General features: G+C 46.5%; 1 pseudogene; it reads left to right on the top strand.

Moving 5' to 3' along the window:
* Positions 1–12,618: 12,618 nt before the first annotated feature.
* On the top strand, positions 12,619–13,393 carry LOC101608481 (annotated as a pseudogene).
* The last annotated feature ends 5,863 nt before the right edge of the window (positions 13,394–19,256 follow it).

Genomic DNA, 19,256 nt, shown 5'->3' with positions numbered 1-19,256 from the left:
GAGAAAACCCTCAGTCACTAAGGTCCGCTGGGAACTATGGGCGATCCAGGAGAGATGGAGCCCACAGAGTGAGCACGGGGCTGCAGCACAGTTGGAGAGAACTGGAAAAGGAGTCAAGAGCCCTAACGGGCTGGAGAGATGGTTTACCGCTTAAGCGCTTGCCTGTGAAGCCTAAGGACACCAGTTCGAGGCTCGATTCCCCAGGACCCACGTTAGCCAGATGCACAAGGGGGCGCACGTGTCTGGAGTTCGTTTGCAGTGGCTGGAAGCCCTGGCGCACCCATTCTCTCTCTCTCTGCTTCTTTCTCTCTCTTTCTATCACTCTCAAATAAATAAAAATAAACAAAAAAAATCAAAAAACAAAAGAGCCCTAACAGGAACCAGGCCACGCTCGGCAGGGAGTTGAGGCTATGCCATAGGTACTGAGCGATCAATAAGCGATTGCAAATGGGAGAGTGACGCGCTAAAACTTGGCTGTAGAAAGAGCTCTGGCTCCTGGCCAAGAAGAGGAACAATACGGACTGTCCCTTGCAAGGGACTGCACTTCTCCAGGAAAGAGATGCCGTGACCTGAGCTGAAGAGGTGGAGGAAGGGGTGAGAATTAGGATGTAGGACAAAGACTGTCTTCAGGAGAGACCTCGGGATGGAGGACTGAGGAGTAGAGATGGCTGGTGAGAAAGGAAAAAGCAAGAGTGACTCCCAGATTTCTGGCTCAGGCAACTGGAAAAAGTCTTGGGAGGTAATTAGGATGGCTTGGAAATGCCTTCCCCACACCACCCAGCACCGGAATGTAAGCAGAGCCATCCTGCATGCCCGCAGCTTTTCTTGATTTGAAATCATCTTGGTGGTTGTGCAACCGCCTTAGAAGTCTCTGGCCTACCAATGTGACTTGTGGGAGCTGCAGGCAAAGTGGAGGGGTTTAGGGCTTTAGGAGAAAGGAGAGAGCGAGTGAAAGAGCGAGAGAGAGAGAGAAAGAGAGAGAGAGAGAGAGAGAGAGCCTTTAGTAGCCTTCACAAGCACTCTTGTTTAATTTGCACAAGACTGTTGTGTGGGAGGGAAGAGGGACTGCCGTCTTTATTTCACAGATGCAAAACTTGGGGTGAACGAATAAATCTAAGCCGTTCTGCAGTTAATCCTGGGTGGGTTTGTCTGCAAAGGACTGCTCTTCCCACCTCACGGGCGTTCCCATCGTCACAGATGACTCCCTGATTGGAGTCACATATTTCTTCATATCGACTGCCAGGCCTTGGATCTATTCTCGCTCAGTGTCTGGGCTGGAAAGCAGCTCTACCTAGGAGGAGAAAGATGCAGCCTGAGGGACGGGAGTGTCACCTCTACAGTTCTAAGAGGGCAGTTGAAGGCTGCTTCCAAGCATAAGAAATGAGGGCTGGAGAGATGGCTTAGCGGTGAAGCGCTTGCCTGTGAAGCCTAGGGACCCTGGCTCGAGGCTTGAGTCCCCAGGACCCACGTTAGCCAGATGCACAAGGTGGCGCACATGTCTGGAGTTCATTTGCAGTGCCTGAAAGCCCTGGCGCGCCCATTCTCTCTCTCTCTGCCTCTTTCTCTCGGTCACTCTCAAATAAATAGATAAAAAAAATTTTAAAAAGAATGAGAAATGACAGAAAAGTTTTAATCCTTTGTAACTTGTTACTACATTGAAAAACCTCTGAAACCAGAGCCCCTACGTAATAACTCTCATGGGGCTCAACAGCCAATTTAGGGAAGAGGAGGTCCTCAGAGATAAAGCTTATCAGACAGATAACAAAGAAATGAAACTTGTACGCCAAAGAGATACCTGAGGGCCAAGGGTGGAACTCAGTGGCAGAGCACTTTCCTAACGTGTGCAAAGCCCTGGGTATGATCCTTGATTCTCCTGAAAGACAGACATAAAGAGAGATTGAAGAGAGATGTATACGCCCATCATTACTATAGCACAATTTACCCAAGATGTGAGATAAACCCAAGTATCCACTGATAAATGAATGGGTAAAATAACATATCAAATATACACAATGGAATACTGTGGCACCATAGCAAGGTGTAAGCCCATTACTTGTGACTGCACAGATGGGACCAAAGGACCTCATAGTAAGGGAAATAAGCCAGGCACAGAGAGACAAATGCTACATGGTCTCACCTGTGTGAGGAAGAAGCTAAAAAAAAAAAAAAAAAATTGACCACACAGGGGCTGGAGAGATGGCTTAGCTGTTAAGGCACTTATCTGAAAGCCAAAGGAACCAGGTTCAATTCCCCATGACCCACCTAGGCCAGATGCACAAAGTGGCATGTGTGTATGAAGTCTGCGCGCGCGCGCGCGCGCACACACACACACACACACACACACACACACACACACACACACACACACACACACACACACACACACACTCCTCTACATTTCTCAGCTGGCTCCTTTATTCACTGACTCCTGCAGAGAAGGAACACTAGAGGGCGCTCCTTCACCGCTTTTTCTGAGTCCATGGCGTTTCTGCCCGCTAGAGTCTTAACACAAACCAGGGCGGTGGCGCAGGCCTTTAACCCCTGTCCTGGGGAGGCAGAGGTAGAATTGTCATGCCTGGGCTACATAGCGAGTTCCAGGTCAGCCTGGGCGAGAGTGAGACCCTGCCTCAAAACAAAACAAAACAACTCTCACCGATTTATAACAGTTTCCACCACTGTTGCAGAAGGGCATGGCCAGAACTTTGACTACGTATTCCAATACCGTAGGGAAATGCTCATTCACTCTGCCCAGATCTTAGAACAGTTCACATCATTAAGAAAAGCTGTTTATCCGGACGTGGTGGTGCATGCCTTTAATCCCAGCGCTCCGGAGGCTGAGGTAGGTGGAATGCTATGAATATTAGAGCGAGACCCTACCCTACCCTACCTTGTTGTTGAGAAACAAACAAACACACACACAAAAAAGTTAGTTTTTGGAAAACTTCCAGTGTGTAAAGAAGAACCGTATTCTTTTTAAACAGGCATTGTAGTGCACCCCTTTAATCCCAGCACTGGGTTGGCAGAAGTAGGAAGATTGGTGTGAGTTCCAGGTCAGCCTGGGGTAGTGTGAGACCCTAACTTGAAAAAATAAAACAAACAAAAGGAAGTAAGCAATCACCTTACACCTGTTAGAATGGCTGTTTTCAATAACATAACGAAACAGAAATGAAGCTGTCAACTCAGGGCTGTAGAGAAATTGCTGGTGGGAATGTGATAGTGTGACAGCTGCAGAAAAAAAAAAAGAAGCCACAGGCCTGGAGAGAGGGCTTAGCGGTTAAGGCGTTTGCCTACAAAGCCAAAGGATCCCAGTTTGACTGTCTAGGACCCACATAAGCCAGATGTACAAGGGGGTGCATGCATCTGGAGTTTGTTTGCAGTGGCTGGAGGCCCTGGCGTGTCCATTCTCTCTCTCTCTCTCTCTCAAATAAATAAGTAAATATATAAATATATCTTAAAAATAGTCCTCAAAAAGGTAAACAAAGGAGCTGAAGACATGGCTCAGTTGTTAAGGTGTTTGCCTGAAAAGTCTCGTGATACAGGTTTGATTCCCCAGGACCCACATAAAGTGAGATACACTAAGTGGCACATGCATCTGGAGTTCGTTTGCAGTGGCTGGAGGCCCTGGAGTGCCCATTCATATTCTCTCTCTCTCTCTCTCTTTCTCTCTCTCTCTCTGCTTGCAAATAGATTTAAAAAAATTTTTTAGAAAAAAAAGAAAAGCTGGGTGTGGTAGCACATACCTTTAATCCCAGCATTTGGGAGGCAGAGGTAGGGGGATCGCCATGAGTTCGAGGCCACCCTGAGAATACATTGTGAATTCCAGGTCAGTCTAGGATAGAGTGAGACCCTATTTTGAAAAACAAAAAAGAAAAGAAAAGGTTAAACAGAGGGCAAGATGTGGTTCAGTGATAGATTGCCTAGCAAGTGCAAGGACCTGGGTTCAATCCACAGCTCTGAAAAATAAATAGATATAGAATTACCGTATGACCCAGCAATTCCACTATTGGGCATATATCCAAAATAATCAAAAGTGGGGGAGGGGCGAATGGCTATTGGAACGTCATATTCACAGCCGCGCTGCTCATGGTTGCTAAATGGCAGCAACTGCAGCCGCTATTAAGAGGTGAAGGTGTGGATATCAAGCTAAACTGGGGAGATGTGGAGAACAAACTAATTCTTAACAGCATAGCCTTTGTACAGCTAAGCCTGAGGACATAGAAGGCTGTACGCCTTGGGTGGAGCTTCTTAGTGTTTTGTTGTTGCTGTTTGCTGGTTTTTTGCCCAAGCTGACCTGGAATTCACTATGGAGTCTCAGGGTGACCTCGAACTCACAGTGATCCTTCTATCTCTGCCTCCTGAGTGCTGGGATTAAAGGCATGCACCACCAAACCCAGCTACAAACTTTTTTTTTTTTTTTTTTTTTTTTTGGTTTTCTGAGGTAGGGTCTCACTCTAGCTCAGGCTGACTTAGAATTCACTATGAAGTCTCAGGGTGGCCTCGAACTTACACAGCAATCTTCCTATGTCTGCCTCCCGAGTGCTGGGATTAAAGGCGCGCACCACCATGCCCGGCTGGGTGGAGCTTCTTGAAGGCAAAAGCTCACAGTTTCTCCAAAGATTTCCTGGTGTAGTAATGAACATAAACAACTCATGATCTGATCTGATGCAAACTCATGATCTGTCCTATGCTCGGATGCCCCGTAGCTTTGGCTGCCGACACTGAATAAAAGCTGCGAGGGGCTGGGCGTGGTGGCGCACACCTTTAATCCCAACACTTGGGAGGCAGAGGTAGGAGAATCGCCAAGAGTTTGAGGCCACCCTGAGACTACATAGTGAATTCCAGGTCAGCCTGGGCTAGAGTGAGATCCTACCTCGAAAAACAAACAAACAAAACAAACTGTGAGGACAGTCAGTCAAGGGGGCACTTGGGCACCCCCGACCCTCCTTTAGATCACATTTTGTGTTTTGTGTGATTATTTTGCGTTCGTCCAAGCACACTGGACAGTGTGAACGTGAATGAATAAACAAAATGCAGTGTATGAGCTGAGCATGGTGGCACATGCCTTTAATTCCAGCATTCAGGAGACAGAGGTAGGAGGATCCTATGAGTTCAAGGCCACCCTATGACTACTTAATGAATTCCAGGTCAGCCTGGACTAGAGCAAAACCTTATCTTGAAAAAAACCAAATTTAATAGAAGCAGCTAGAGAGATGGCTTAGTGGTAAAGACACTTGCCTGCAATACCTAAGTACCCAGGTTCAATTCCCCAATCCTCATGTAAACCAGACGCACAAGGTGGCGCATGCATCTGGAGTTTATTTGCAGTGGCTAGAGGCCCTAGTGGGCCCATTCTCTCTCTCTCTCTCTCTCTGTCTCAAATAAATAAATAAACATTACAAATGGCTAAACCAGCCTGATGTGGTGGTGCATGCCTTTAATCTCACCACTTGGGAGGCAGAGGTAGGAGGATTGTTGAGAGTTCAAAGCCACCCTGAGACTACATAGTAAATTACAGATCAGCCTGGGCTAGAGTGAGAACCTACTTTGAAGAACCCATATGTACGTGTGTATGTGTGAGTGTGTGTGTGTAAAGTTTTGGGCTGGAGCAACGGCTCAGTGGTGACCCCGGGTTTGTTTCCCCAGCACCCACTAAAGTCAAAGGCACAAAGTGGTGCACACGTCTGGAGTTCGTTTGTAGTGGCTAGAGGCCCTGACACACCCATTCTCCCTCCCTCTCCCCTTGCAAATAAATAAATAAAGTATTATTTATTTATTTATTTATTTATTTATTTATTTGAGAGCAACAGACACAGAGAGAAAGACAGATAGAGGGAGAGAGAGAGAATGGGCGCGCCAGGGCCCCCAGCCACTGCAAACGAACTCCAGACGCGTGCGCCCCCTCGTGCATCTGGCTAACGTGGGTCCTGGGGAATCGAGCCTTGAACCGGGGTCCTTAGGCTTCACAGGCAAGTGCTTAACCACTAAGCCATCTCTCCAGCCCAAGGTTTCAGATATTTTTATTTTGGGAAGTTGTAAAAGCATGAGGGCCTGAGGTGCCTGTCCAGAGAGTGACTAAGTTTTGAGTCTCTAGATCAAGAGAGTTGAAGACTTAAGAGATCTGCTGGGATTAAAGCATGTGTTACAGTACCCGGTTTGTAGTAAACTATTTTTTTTAAATTTTTTATTTATTTGAGAGCAACAGACACAGAGAGAAAGACAGATAGAGGGAGAGAATGGGCACGCCAGGGCGCCACTGCAAACGAACTCGACGCGTGCGCCCCCTTGTGCATCTGGCTAACGTGGGTCCTGGGGAACCGAGCCTCGAACCGGGGTCCTTAGGCTTCACAGGCAAGCGCTTAACCGCTAAGCCATCTCTCCAGCCCAAATAAAGTATTTTTAAAGTGTGGTTTATTCATACAGATGAATCATAGCCTCAGCAAGGAATGACATTCTGACACATGGGCCATGAGTGAGCCTACAAGGTATAACGTTGAGTGAAATAACCAAGTCACAGAAGGGCAGGTGCTGAACGACTGAGTCCACGGACACGCGGTGCGCAGGTAGTCCCGTCCTTAGGTGGAGAGCAGGGTGGGTGTTACCAGGGGCTGGGGTGAAAGAAGGGGTGAACAGTTAGTGTTCAGTGGATACTGAGTTTCACTTGCGAAAGACAGAAAGTCTTGGAGATGGATGGTAATGACTGCACAGCTACAGGCATATACTTACTGCCACGGAACTTAAAAAATGGAAGAAAAAGGGGCTGGAGAGATGGCTTAGCGGTTAAGCGCTTGCCTGTGAAGCCTGAGGACCCCGGTTCGAGGCTCGGTTCCCCAGGTCCCACGTTAGCCAGATGCACAAGGGGCGCACGCGTCTGGAGTTCGTTTGCAGAGGCTGGAAGCCCTGGCACACCCATTCTCTCTCCCCCTCTATCTGTCTTTCTCTCTGTGTCTGTCGCTCTCAAATAAATAAATAAATAAATTTTTTTTTTTAAATGGAAGAAAAAGGGCTGGAGAGATGGCTTAGCGGTTAAACGCTTGCCTGTGAAGCCTAAGGACCCCGGTTCAAGGCTCAGTTCCCCAGGACCCACGTTAGCCAGATGCACAAGGGGGCGCACGCGTCTGGAGTTTGTTTGCAGTGGCTGGAGGCCCTGGCGCTCGCTTTCTCTCTCTCTCTCTCTCTCTCTCTGCCGCCTTCTCTCTGTCGCTCTCAAATAAATAAAAATAAAGAAACAAAAACTTTTTTTTAAATGGAAGAAAAAGCTGGGCACTGGGGCTCATGTCTATAACCCCAGCAACCAGGTGGGTGAGGTAGGGGGATTGCTGTGAGTTTGAAGCCATCCTGGATGGAGTGCTTAAATCAGAGGTCCCCCATAAACTCATGTGTTTTCCATGCTTTGTTCCCAGCTGATGGCAATTTGGGAGGTGGAGCCTTGATGGAGAGGGTGGGTCATTGGGGGTGGGCTTAGGGTTGATAGAGCCAGCTCCCCTTTGCTAGAGTTTGACTCGCTCTCCAGCTGCTATTTCCACATGCAGAGGACAAGCGACGCCCAGCCTCTGCTCTTGCCATCTCCTCCCTGCCATCATGGAGCTTCTCCTCATCATGTGAACCAAAACACTTTCCTTTGTCAGCTACTTTTGGTCAGGTGCTTTGTGCCAGCAACAAGGAGGCAACTGCAACACTGAGCTACAGAGTAAATTCCAGTTCAGCCTGGGCTAGAGGAGACCGGCCTCAAAAACAAGGGGGCTGGGTGAGGTGGCACACACCTGTCATACCAGCAGAGCTAGGAGGATCGCCGTGGGCTCGAGGCCACCCTGAGAGTACATAGTGAATTCCAGGTTAGCCAGAGCTAGAGTGAGACCCTACTTCAAAAAGCAAAAAAAAAAAAAAAAGGGTTGAGGAGATAGCTCAGTAATTAAAGGTGCTTGCTGGCAATAGCCTGCAGGCCCAAGTGCAGCCCAGGTTCAAATTCCCAGTACGCACAAAGTGGTACATGCATCTGGGGTGTGTTTGCAGTGGCAAGACTTTCTGGCATGCCCATTCTCTCTCTTTTCATAAGTAAAATACTAAAAGCAACAATAGCCAGGTGCGGAGGCGCACGCCTTTAGTCCCAGCACTCGGGAGGCAGAGGTAGGAGGATCGCTATGAGTTTGAGGCCACCCTGAGACTACATAGTGAATTCCAGGTCAGCCTGGGCTAGAGCGAAACCCAAGTTTGAAAAATCAAAAAAGGAAAGAAAGGGGTCTGGAGAGCTGGCTTAGTGGTTAAGGCACTTGCCTGCAAAGCTAAACGGCCCAGGTTCAACTCCCCAGGACCCATGTCTATTTCCAGTGGCTGGAGGCCCTGGCATGCCCATTCTCTCTCTCTCTCTCTCTCCATATATATATATGTATATGTTTCAAATAAATTAAAATAAAATAAAAATAAAAAGAGGGAGGGAAGAAAGAAAAAGAGAAATAGATAGAAAGAGAGAAAAAGAAAAGAAAGAGAGAGAAAGACTGAAGAAGGAAGAAGTTTAGGCACTTCGGCAGGGCTGTTCCTTGATCCTCCCCCTGCTGCTTCAAGGTCTGGCCTGTGGGTCATTAAATTTCTATGACTCTCACATTTCCTTATTGGGGAAGGTATTGACTTCACAAAAATCCTGTCCCTGGGGACTAAGAACAAATACCCGTCTCTCTATGTGTGTGACTCTGTGCCATAAGAAAATATACAGTCACAGCCGGGCAGGGTGGCGCACGCCTTTAATCCCAGCACTTGGGACGCAGAGGTAGGAGGATCACTGTGAGTTCGAGGCCGCCCTGAGACTCCATAGTGAATTCCAGGTCAGCCTGAGCTAGAGTGAGACCCTACCTTGAAAAACCAAAAAAAAAAAAAAAAAAAAGAAAATATACAGTCACTCCTCAGTGTGCATGGGCCACTGGTTGCAGGACTCCCCAAGGATCAGGGATCTGCAAGTCCCTGTATCTAAGGTGGTGTGGGATTTGTGTCTGACCTGTGCTCATGCATGTTGCTCTCACAGCAAGGCTTCAGACAGCAGGGCTGAGGAAGAGCAAAGGATGGGGGGCGGGCAACACTTGAACTAGATGAACATTTTTGTTTGGTTGGGTTGATTTGAGGTTTTTTAAAAAATATATTTTATTTTTATTTATCTATTTGAGAGAAAGACATAGATAGAGAGATTGAGAGAAAGAGAATGGGCACACTGCAGATGCACCCCAGATGCATGTGCCACCCTGTACATCTGGCTTACGTGGGTCCTGGGGAATAGAACCTGGGTCCTTTGGCTTTGCAGGCAAGTGTCTTAACTGCTAAGCCATCTCTCCAGCCCCCCAACCTTTTAATATTTTGTTTTTATTTATTTGATCTGAGGTTTTTTTTTTTTGGTCACTATGCTCAGATTTTTACCCCCAGCCCTCAGGAGATGATGTCTTTTTTTAATTTAATTTTATTTTTTGTTCATTATTTATTTATTTATTTATTTGAGAGCGACAGACACAAAGAGAAAGACAGATAGAGGGAGAGAGAGAGAATGGGCGCGCCAGGGCTCCCAGCCTCTGCAAACGAACTCCAGACGCGTGCGCCCCCTTGTGCATCTGGCTAACGTGGGACCCGGGGAACCGAGCCTTGAACCGGGGTCCATAGGCTTCACAGGCAAGCGCTTAACCGCTAAGCCATCTCTCCAGCCCTTGATCTGAGTTTTTGAGACAAGGTTTTGTTATGCAGCCCAGGCTGGCCTGGGACTCACTATGTAACCCAGGCTGGTCTCAAACTCATGATCTTCCTCTCTCAGCCTTCTCAGTGCTGGGACTACACATGTGCCACCATGTGTGACTTGAACCGGAGGTTTTGACAGCATTTGTGGGGTCTTTGTTTTTTTTCTTTTCAAACTTGAGAGAGAGAGACAGAATGGGCATGCCAGGGCCTCCAGCCACTGCAAACAAACTCAAGACCCATGTACCACCTTGTGTATCTAGCTTAATGTGGGTACTGGGGAATTGAACCTGGATCCTTAGACTTTGCAGGCACATGCCTTAACCAAGCCATCTCTCCAGCCTGACTTGTGGGTTTTTGCATAGAGAAGGATGTGATAAAAGATGCATTTCTGGAAGAGTGCTGGGATACAAGGTAGATTTAGGAATGAAAACTGGAGGTAGTTATCACTGCAGCTGTAACTCAGGAACAAAACAATGGAAGACTAGGTGAGGGGGCATGTCCCTAACAATTTAATGTCACGCAGGGATGTAAATGATAGGGCTGGTGACAAAATACAAGGAGGAAGGGGAAGTGAGGACCAAGGAAGCTGGAAGAGGTCTAGCCTGGGCTTCTGGAGGGCTGCTGCCCTCTACTGCTGCATGTTGTAAAACAGCATCGTGGGCCAGATGTGGTGGCGCACGCCTTTAATCCCAGCACTGGGGAGGCTGAGGTAAGAGGATCACTGTGAGTTGGAGGCCAGCCTGAGACTACATAGTGAATTCCAGATCAGACTGGGCTACAGCAAGAGCCTATCTTGAAAAAACAAACAAACAACAACCAAAATAGTGTTACAGATTGAATCTGAAATGTCCTGCACAGGCTCATGCTTTCAATGACTAGTCTCAGCCGAGGATGCTCTGTGGGGAGGCTGTGGGGCCTAGATGGCAAAAGTAGGCAACTAGTGGGGGTAGACATTTGAAGGCTATACCCTGCCTAAGGTTTCTGCCTTGATCTCTGTTTTTTTGTTTGTTTGTTTGCTTGCTTTTTGTTTTGTTGTTGTTGTGGTTCACCACGATGTGAACAGCCTCTGCCACAAACTCCCGCCACCATGTTCTGAGCTGTTCCATTATTCCTTCCCTGCCAAAATGGACTGAGTCCCCAGAAACCAGGAGCCAAAAGAACTCTTTCCAGGAAGGGGAAATAGCTCAGCCTTTAAAGATGCTTGCCTACAAAGCCTATCCATCAAGGTTAGATCGTCCAGAACTCAAGTAAAGCCAGATGCATAAAGTGGCTCATGCAGGAGGTCCTTGTGCACCCACAGCTCTCTCTCGAATAAATAAAAATATTTAAAAAAATAAAGCCAGGTGTGGTGGCACACGCCTTTAATCCCAGAACTTGGGAGGCAGAGGTAGGAGAATCATCGTGAGTTTGAGGCCACCCTGAGACTATATAGTGAATTCCAGATCAGCCTAGACTAGAGTGAGACCCTACCTCGAAAAAACAACAACAACAAAAAATTTAAAGTTAAATTAGGGCTGGAGAGATGGCTTAGCAGTGAAGGCATTTGCCTGCAAAGCCAAAAGACCTTGGTTCAATACCCCAGGACCCACATAAGCCAGATGCACAAAGTGGCACTGCATCTGGAGTTAGTTTTCAGTGGCTGAAGGTCCTGGTTCACCTATTCTCTCTCTCTCTCCCTCTTTCTCTTTCACTGTCTCAATAAATAAGTAAACAAAAAGTTTAAAGGAGGGAAATTTTAAAAAGTAAATAAATAAAAAATAAAATTAGCCCGGCGTGGTGGCGCAGGCCTTTCATCCCAGGGCTCGGGAGGCAGTGGTAGAAGGATCATTGTGAGTTCAAGGTCAACCTGAGGCTACAATAGTGAGTCCCAGGTCAGCCTGGGCCAGAGCAAGACCTTACCTCAGAAAATAAACAAAAAAAAAAAAAAAAAGAAAAAAAAAGAAAATAAACAAATGAAAAATAAATCTTAGCTGGGTATCCAAGCGTGGTGGCACGTGCCTTTAACCCCAGCACCCAGGTGGCAGAGGCAGGAGGATCACTGCAATTCTAAAGCCAGCCTGGGACTATGGAGCGAATTCCAGGTCAGCCTGGGCTACAGTGAGACCTTCCCTCAAATAACAAGAAGAAGAAGAAGGAAAAAAAAAAAAAAAAAAACAATGGAAGAAGACGAGAGATTGCTGGTTTCAGCTAGAGGTTCGTTTTCCCATTGCTTATCATCCATCATAGTAGAAGCACTGGGCGGAGCAAAGCCACTCACTCACCTCATGACATGAGCAGAGATTCAGTCACTTTGAAGTCAAGGTGGGTGGTAGGAATGAGGTTGGGAAAACTCAGTCAGAGGGATGCCTTGGAAGTACATGTTTTTTCTAACTTGTCCACATGAAATGATAAGACTGATATATTTCATTTCATCTTCAAAAGATAGCAACACTTGGGCTGGGGAGATGGCTCAGAATTTAAAATATTTTTATTTATTTATTTATTTGTAAGCAAAGAGAGAGAGAGAAAGAATGAGCCCTCCAGGGCCTCCAGCCACTGAAAACAAACTCCAAATGCATGCGCCACCTTGTGCATCTGGTTTACATGGGTCCTGGGGAATTGAACTTGGGTCCTTAGGCTTCCCAGGCAAGTGCCTTAACCACTAAGCCATCTCTCCAACCCAGCAACACTTTTTTTTTTTTTTTGAGGTAGGGTCTTACATTCAGGGTGACCTGGAATTCACTATGTAGTCTCAAGGTGGCCTTGAACTCACAGCGATCCTCCTGCCTCTGCCTCCCGAGTGCTGGGATTAAAGGTGTGCGCCACCACGCCTGGCTAGCAGCCCTTTTTAAAAAAGAAACTGTTTGGATATGAGACGTTGTCGCGAGAGCTGGGCCTCTTTTTAAACTGGCGTTCCTCAAGGACAAAGCCATGTTTGGCTCCTGTGCCAAAATTGTGAAGCCGAATGGCAAGAAGCCACGAGTTCGAGTCCGGCATCACCCCGGGCGCTGCCTCACGGCTCAGCTGCGGGAGCGCAACCCCGCCGCGCCCAGGACATCGAAACTGGGGGCGTCAGGAAGCTGTCATAAGTTGTGTCCCAGTTCCTCGACTGAAATCTTTCCGGAAAAATCCAAGTTCGGCTAATGCGTGAGTTGGAGAAAAAGTTCAGTGGGAACCAACATGTAGTCTTCATTGCTAGAAGAGAATTCTGCCTAAGACAAACAAGAAAGACACATGGGAAAAAAAAAAAAAAAAGCAAAACACCCTTAGATGCCTTAGCCTGACCGCTGTGCACCACACCATCCTTGGAGACTCGGTCTTCCCAAGTAAAATTGTAGGCGAGAGGATCTGTTTGAAACTGAATGGCAACCAGCTATAAAGGTTCACTTAGGGCTGGAGAGATGGTTTAGCAGTTAAGGCGCTTGCCTGCTAAGCCAAAGGACCCAGGTTTGATTCCCAGGACCCAGGTAAGCCAGATGCACAAGGTGGCACATGCATCTGGAGTTCATTCGCAAGGGCTAGAGGCCCTGGCACACACATTCTCTCTCTCTCTAATAAATAAATAAAAATTTAAAAAATTTCTAAAAAGTTTCATTTAGAAGTCCAGCAGAACAACGTGGAGCACAAGGTTGGAACTTTTTCTGGCGTCTGTAAGAAGCTCTTGGGCAAAGATGTTAATTTTGAATTCCCAGAGTTTCAGTTGTAAATAGATGACTTAATAAAGTATCATTCACAGTATAAAAAAATTCGCCATAGGGCTGGAGAGATGGCTTAGCAGTTAAGGCATTTGCCTGCAAAGCTAAAGGATCCTGGTTCAATTCTCCAGGACCCACTTAAGCCGGATGCACAAGGGGGCACATGCATCTGGAGTTCGTTTGCAGTGGCTGGAAGCCCTGGTGTGCCCATTCTCTCTCTCTCTCTCTCTCTCTCTCGAATACATACATAAATAAAATATATATTTTTAAAAATTTTTTTATTTATTTATTTGAGAGCGACAGACAGAGAGAAAGACAGATAGAGGGAGAGAGAGAGAATGGGCGCGCCAGGGCTTCCAGCCTCTGCAAATGAACTCCAGACGCGTGCGCCCCCTTGTGCATCTGGCTAACGTGGGTCCTGGGGAACCGAACCTCGAACCGGGGTCCTTAGGCTTCACAGGCAAGCGCTTAACTGCTAAGCCATCTCTCCAACCCATAAAATATATTTTTTTAAAAAGCAGCCATATAATTGGCATGCATTATGAAAGTCACAACTGCTGACATGTGTGCCCAGGAGAAAACCAAGCCCCTGAACTGTTTCCTCCACTAATGCCAGATCTTTATTTTCTGTACTTGTCCATTCGTGTTGCTGTCTACTAACGCCAGCAGATCAAAGGATAGGTCTTTACCACCATGGAGAAAACCCGCATGGGGAACATATTCACAAGCCGAGCATGTTCTCTCTGGTCACTTTTCCATTCTCCACGAACTGCGGACACAGGTTGTGGTCATTTGGCAGGAGGAAACCACACTGCTCAGTTCAAAGAACCTAGCATTCCCAGGAATCACCCAGTAAACCCAGCCACAGACTGTGCGAAAGCCAAGCCCCAAAAAGATAAACAAGTGCTGTTAGGTAGACGGCTTAGGTGACTGTATCCAGGACATGCTGGTGGGAAGCCCCTCTAGGAGACTGCAGCGGTAGACAGCTATAATTCATACTGACAAAGTAGTCAGACCTGTGTTTTCACAGTAGTTAATGTCGTACAAATTCCTTTCACAGAACCTCCTTAAAATGGTCATGTGAGGCGGGTTGCAGCTCTCTCTCTTTCTCTTTTAAGGCAGAGATTTAATTAAGGCAGCTATGGACTGGAGAGATGGCTTAGCAGCTAAGGCATTTGCCTGTAAAGCCAAAGGACCTCAGTTCGATTCCCCAAGACCCATGTAAGCCAGATGCACAAGGTGGTACATGCATCTGGAGTTTGTTTGCAGTGGCTGCAGGCCCTGGTGTGCCCATTCTCTCCCTCCCTCCCTCCCTCTCTCTCTCTCTCTCTGCCTCTTTCTGTCTCTCATTCTCTCAAATTAATAAATAAGTAATATATATTTTAAAAATAATAGAATATATAAAATAATATAATTATATATAAATAATATTATATATATATTTAGTAAAAAGGCAGCTATATGAGACACTTTAGAAAAGAATTGGCAGGGCTTACCACTAAGGTAGTGGGACAGGGTGAGAGCGACCAGATTTACCCCTAAGTTTTAAATTTGGGTGACCAGGGGAACATTGTTCTCTAATGACATGAGTTAGAGGCAAAGCTGGGTTAGGAGGGGTGAGTCTTCCTTTGTTTTATTTTTATTCTGAAATAAGCTCAAATTTACAGAAAAGTTATATTATAGCCAAATTAACTCCCATATCTCCTTTGCTCAGAGACTCACTCAAGGGTTTTTGTTTGGTTGTGGTATGGTCTCCAGTAATCCAGGCTGGCCTCAAAATTTCTATGTAAACTGAGTGTGGTGGTACAGCCTTTAATCCCAGCACTTGGGAGGCAGAGGAAGGAGGATTTCTGTGAGTCGGAGGCCAGCCTGGGACTACAGAGTGAATTCCATGTTAGCCTAGGATAGAGTGAGGCCTGGCCTCAAAAAAAGGGGGTGTGGTAGTTTGATTCAGGTGTCCCCCATAAACTTAAGTGTTCTGGATGCTGGGTTCCCCAGATGATGGAAATTGGAAATTGAAGTCTCCTGGAGGTGGTGCATTGTTTGGGGCGGCCTTATGGGTGTTATAGCCAGTTGCCCCTCACCAGTGTTTGGCACACTTTCCTATTCCTATTGTCCACTTTATGTGGGCCAAGGGGTGATGTCCACCGTCTGTCTGCTCGTGCCATCATTTTCCCATGCCATCGCGGAGCTTCCCCTGGAGCCTATAAGCCAAAATAAACCTCTTTTTCCCACAAGCTGCTCTTGGTCGGGTGATTTCTACCAGCAATGTGAAGTGGACTGCAACAGGGAGATACTGGAGAGATGGCTCAGCAGTTAATGCACTTGCTTGCAAAGCCTAAGGACCAGAGTTCAGTTCCCCAGTACCCATGTAAAGCCAGATGCACAAAGTAGTGCATGCATTTGGATTTCATTTGCAGTGGCTGGAGGCCCTGGTGCACCCATTCTCTCTATTTGCCTCTTTCTCAAATAAATAAAACTTTAAATATATATATATGTACATATATATATATATATATATATATATATATATATATTTTAATTCTTAGCCAGGTCTGGTGGCACATGCCTTTAATCCTAGCACTTGAGAGGCAGGGGTAGGAGAAGCACTGTGAATTCAAGGCCACCCTGAGACTACATAGTGAATTCCAGGTCAGTCTAGGCTAGAGTGAGACCCTGCCTCAATAAACCAAAAAAAAGGGTTGGAGAGATGGCTTAGTGATTAAGGTATTTGCCTGCAAAGCCAAATGATCCTGGTTTGATTCTCCAAGACTCACGTAAGCCAGATGCACAAGGGGGTGCATGCATCTAGAGTTCCTTTGCAGTGGCTGGAGGCCTTGACATGCCCATTCTCTCTCTCTCTTTCTCTCTCAAATAAATAAAATATATTTAAAATAAACAAATAAATAAATAAACCAAAAAAGCCAGGCAGCATGGTAATGCATGTCTTTAATCCCAGCACTTGGGAGGCACAGGTAGGAGGATCTCCAAGCATTTGAGGCCACTTGGAGCCTACGTAGTGAATTCCAGGACAGCCTGAGCTAGAGTGAGACCCTATCTCAAAAAAAAAAAAAAAAAATTGTGCTGGAGAGATGGCTTAGCAGTTAAGGTCCTTGCCCACAAAGCCTAAGGACCCAGGTTCAATTCCCCAGAACTCACGTAAGCCAAGTGACACATGCATCTGGAGTTTGCAGTGGCTAAAGGCCTTGGCAGGCCCTTTCCCTCACCTCATAAGTCAACAAATAAAATATCTTAAAATTTTCTTTAAAAAAAATGTATAGTGTATAGGCAGGTATAGTGGAACACACCTTTAATCCCAGCACTCAGGAGGCTGAGGTAGGAGGATCACCCTGAGTTCGAGGCCACCCTGAGAATACAGAGTGAATTCCAGGTCAGCCTGGGCCAGAGTGAGACCCTACATCGAAAACAAAACAAAAGTTATGTAGCTAAAGCTGACCTTGAACTCCTGATCCCCCTGCCTCAGCCTCCCAAGTACTGGGATTATAGATGTGTGCCACCGCACCTCGCCCCATTCAAGTTGTTGCCTGTGGTCTCAATCAGGTCATTTAGAATGGTCACACACTGCCCACATTAGTAATATGTAGGTTGGGTTTGTCCAATATTTCCATGTGGTTACACTGGAGCTTCGCAGAAGTGCCCCTGTTATTTTTCATTGTCCTGCTAGGCAACACACACGAGTTATTCATCTCAGAACCTACAATGTTTTCATGATTTGACTAAGCTGGTGTCTTATCCCCAACCCCAGCACTCCCCACACACATATCTAATTACTAGCATCGTTTATGAGGAAGCGCTTTGAAAGGGTGTTAGGAGGCTGGCTTCATGGACGTACCTCCTGCATAGTGGCCCTTAGAAGGATTCTGGGCTCTTGTTACATTTTACTCAAAATAAATAAAACCCACAAAGGAATAGATGGACATTTAGGCTGGATGTGTAGCTCAGTGCTAGAGTATTTGCTTAGTGTACACATCCAGTCCTGGGTTCCACCCCCAGCACCACCAAAAACAAACAAAAGCAAGAACAAAAAAATGGCTTGCAAAGAGTTCTCTATATACAGAGAATATACATATAAAAATGTGAAATGAAAAGCCAGGCATGGTAGCGCACACCTTTAATTCCAGCACTTGGGAGGCAGAGGTAGGAGGATTGCTGTGAGTTCAAGGTCAGCCTGAGACTAGAGAATGAATTCTAGGTCAGCCTAAGCTTGAGTGAGACCCTACCTGGAATAAACCAGAAAGAAAGAAGGAAGGAAGGGAGGGAGGGAGGGAGAGAGGAAGGAAGGAAGGAAGGAAAGAAAGAGAGAAAGAAAAAAAGAAAGGGGGCTGGAAAGATGGCTTAGCAGTTAAGCACTTGCTTGTGAAGCCTAAGGACCCCGGTTCGAGGCTTGATTCTCCAGGACCCACGTTAGCCAGATGCACAAGGGGGGCGCATGCTTCTGGAGTTCATTTGCAGTGGCTGAAGGCCCTGGCGCGCCCATTCTCTCTCTCTCTCTGCCTCTTTCTGTCTCCATCACTCTCAAATAAATAAATAAAAATGTACAAAAAAATTTCTTTAAAAAAAGGAAGGAATGGGGCTGGAGAGATGGCTTAGCGGTTAAGCGCTTGCCTGTGAAGCCTAAGGACCCCGGTTCGAGGCTCGGTTCCCCAGGTCCCACGTTAGCCGGATGCACAAGGGGGCGCACGCGTCTGGAGTTCGATTGCAGAGGCTGGAAGCCCTGGCGCGCCCATTCTCTCTCTCTCCCTCTATCTGTCTTTCTCTCTGTGTCTGTCGCTCTCAAATAAATAAATAAATAAAACTTTTTTAAAAAAAGGAAGGAATGAAGAAGAAAGGGAGGGAGGAAGGAAGGAAAAGAAGGAAGGAAGGGAAGAAGAGAGAGGAAGGGAGAGAGAAAGAAAGAAGAAGAAAGAGAAAGAGAGAGAGAGAAGGGAGGGAAGGAGGAAGGGAGGAAGGAAGAAAGGAAGGAAGGAAGGAATGAATGAGGGAGGGAAAGGAAGGAGGAGGAGAGAGGGAGGGAGGGAAGGAGGGAAGGAGGAAACCCAAAACCTCCTAGGTGTACATTTGCCTTTTGTTTTACTAATATGAGCTACAAAGCTTGAAGAAAAAGAAAGAAAGAGAGAGAGAGAGAAACAAGAAGGAAGGAAGGAAAGAAGGGAGGGAGGGGGGAAGGGAGAGGGAAAAAGAAGGAAAAAAAAGAGAACTTGAGAACACACACATACACTTTGAGAACACACATTCAGCATAGGAGGAGAAAGGGAAGGCAGAAAAATTAGAAGAATGTGAAGTGGGCTGGAGAAATGGTTTCGTGGTTAAGGTGCTTGCCTGCAATGCCGAATGACCCAGGTTTGAATCCCCAGGACCCACATAAGCCAGATACACAAGGTGGTGCATATGTCTGGAGTCTGCAGTGGCTGGAGTCCCTGGCATGCCCATTCTGTCTCTCTCTTTCTCTGCCTCTTTCTCAAATAAATAAATAAATAATCGTTTTTAAAAAAGAATTCAGAATTGGGCTGGAGAGATGGCTTAGCAGTTCAGCGCTTGTTCGTGGCTCGATTCCCCAGGACCCACATAAGCCACATGCGCGAGGTGGCACATGTATCTGGAGTTCATTCGCAGTGGCTGGAGGACCTGACATGCCCATTCTCTCTCTATATCTGCCTCTTTCTCTATCTGTTGCTCTCAAATAAATACACTAAAAAAAAAAAAAAAAAAAGAATGCAGAATGAGGGAAGCTCGTGAGTGCAATGTGACAGAAGCCACAGGAAAGACGTTTATGAGGGAAGGCGGAGCTAGCCATGTTATTGCTGCAATGATAGTAGACTCTTGGTTACAGAGAATCAGCCACAGTGAAGAGAT

Source organism: Jaculus jaculus, chromosome 12 (genome assembly GCF_020740685.1).
Source record: "Jaculus jaculus isolate mJacJac1 chromosome 12, mJacJac1.mat.Y.cur, whole genome shotgun sequence".
NCBI lineage: Eukaryota > Metazoa > Chordata > Mammalia > Rodentia > Dipodidae > Jaculus > Jaculus jaculus.
The sequence above is the reverse complement of the archived record's forward strand: the minus strand, read 5'-3'. Positions and strand labels throughout refer to the sequence as shown.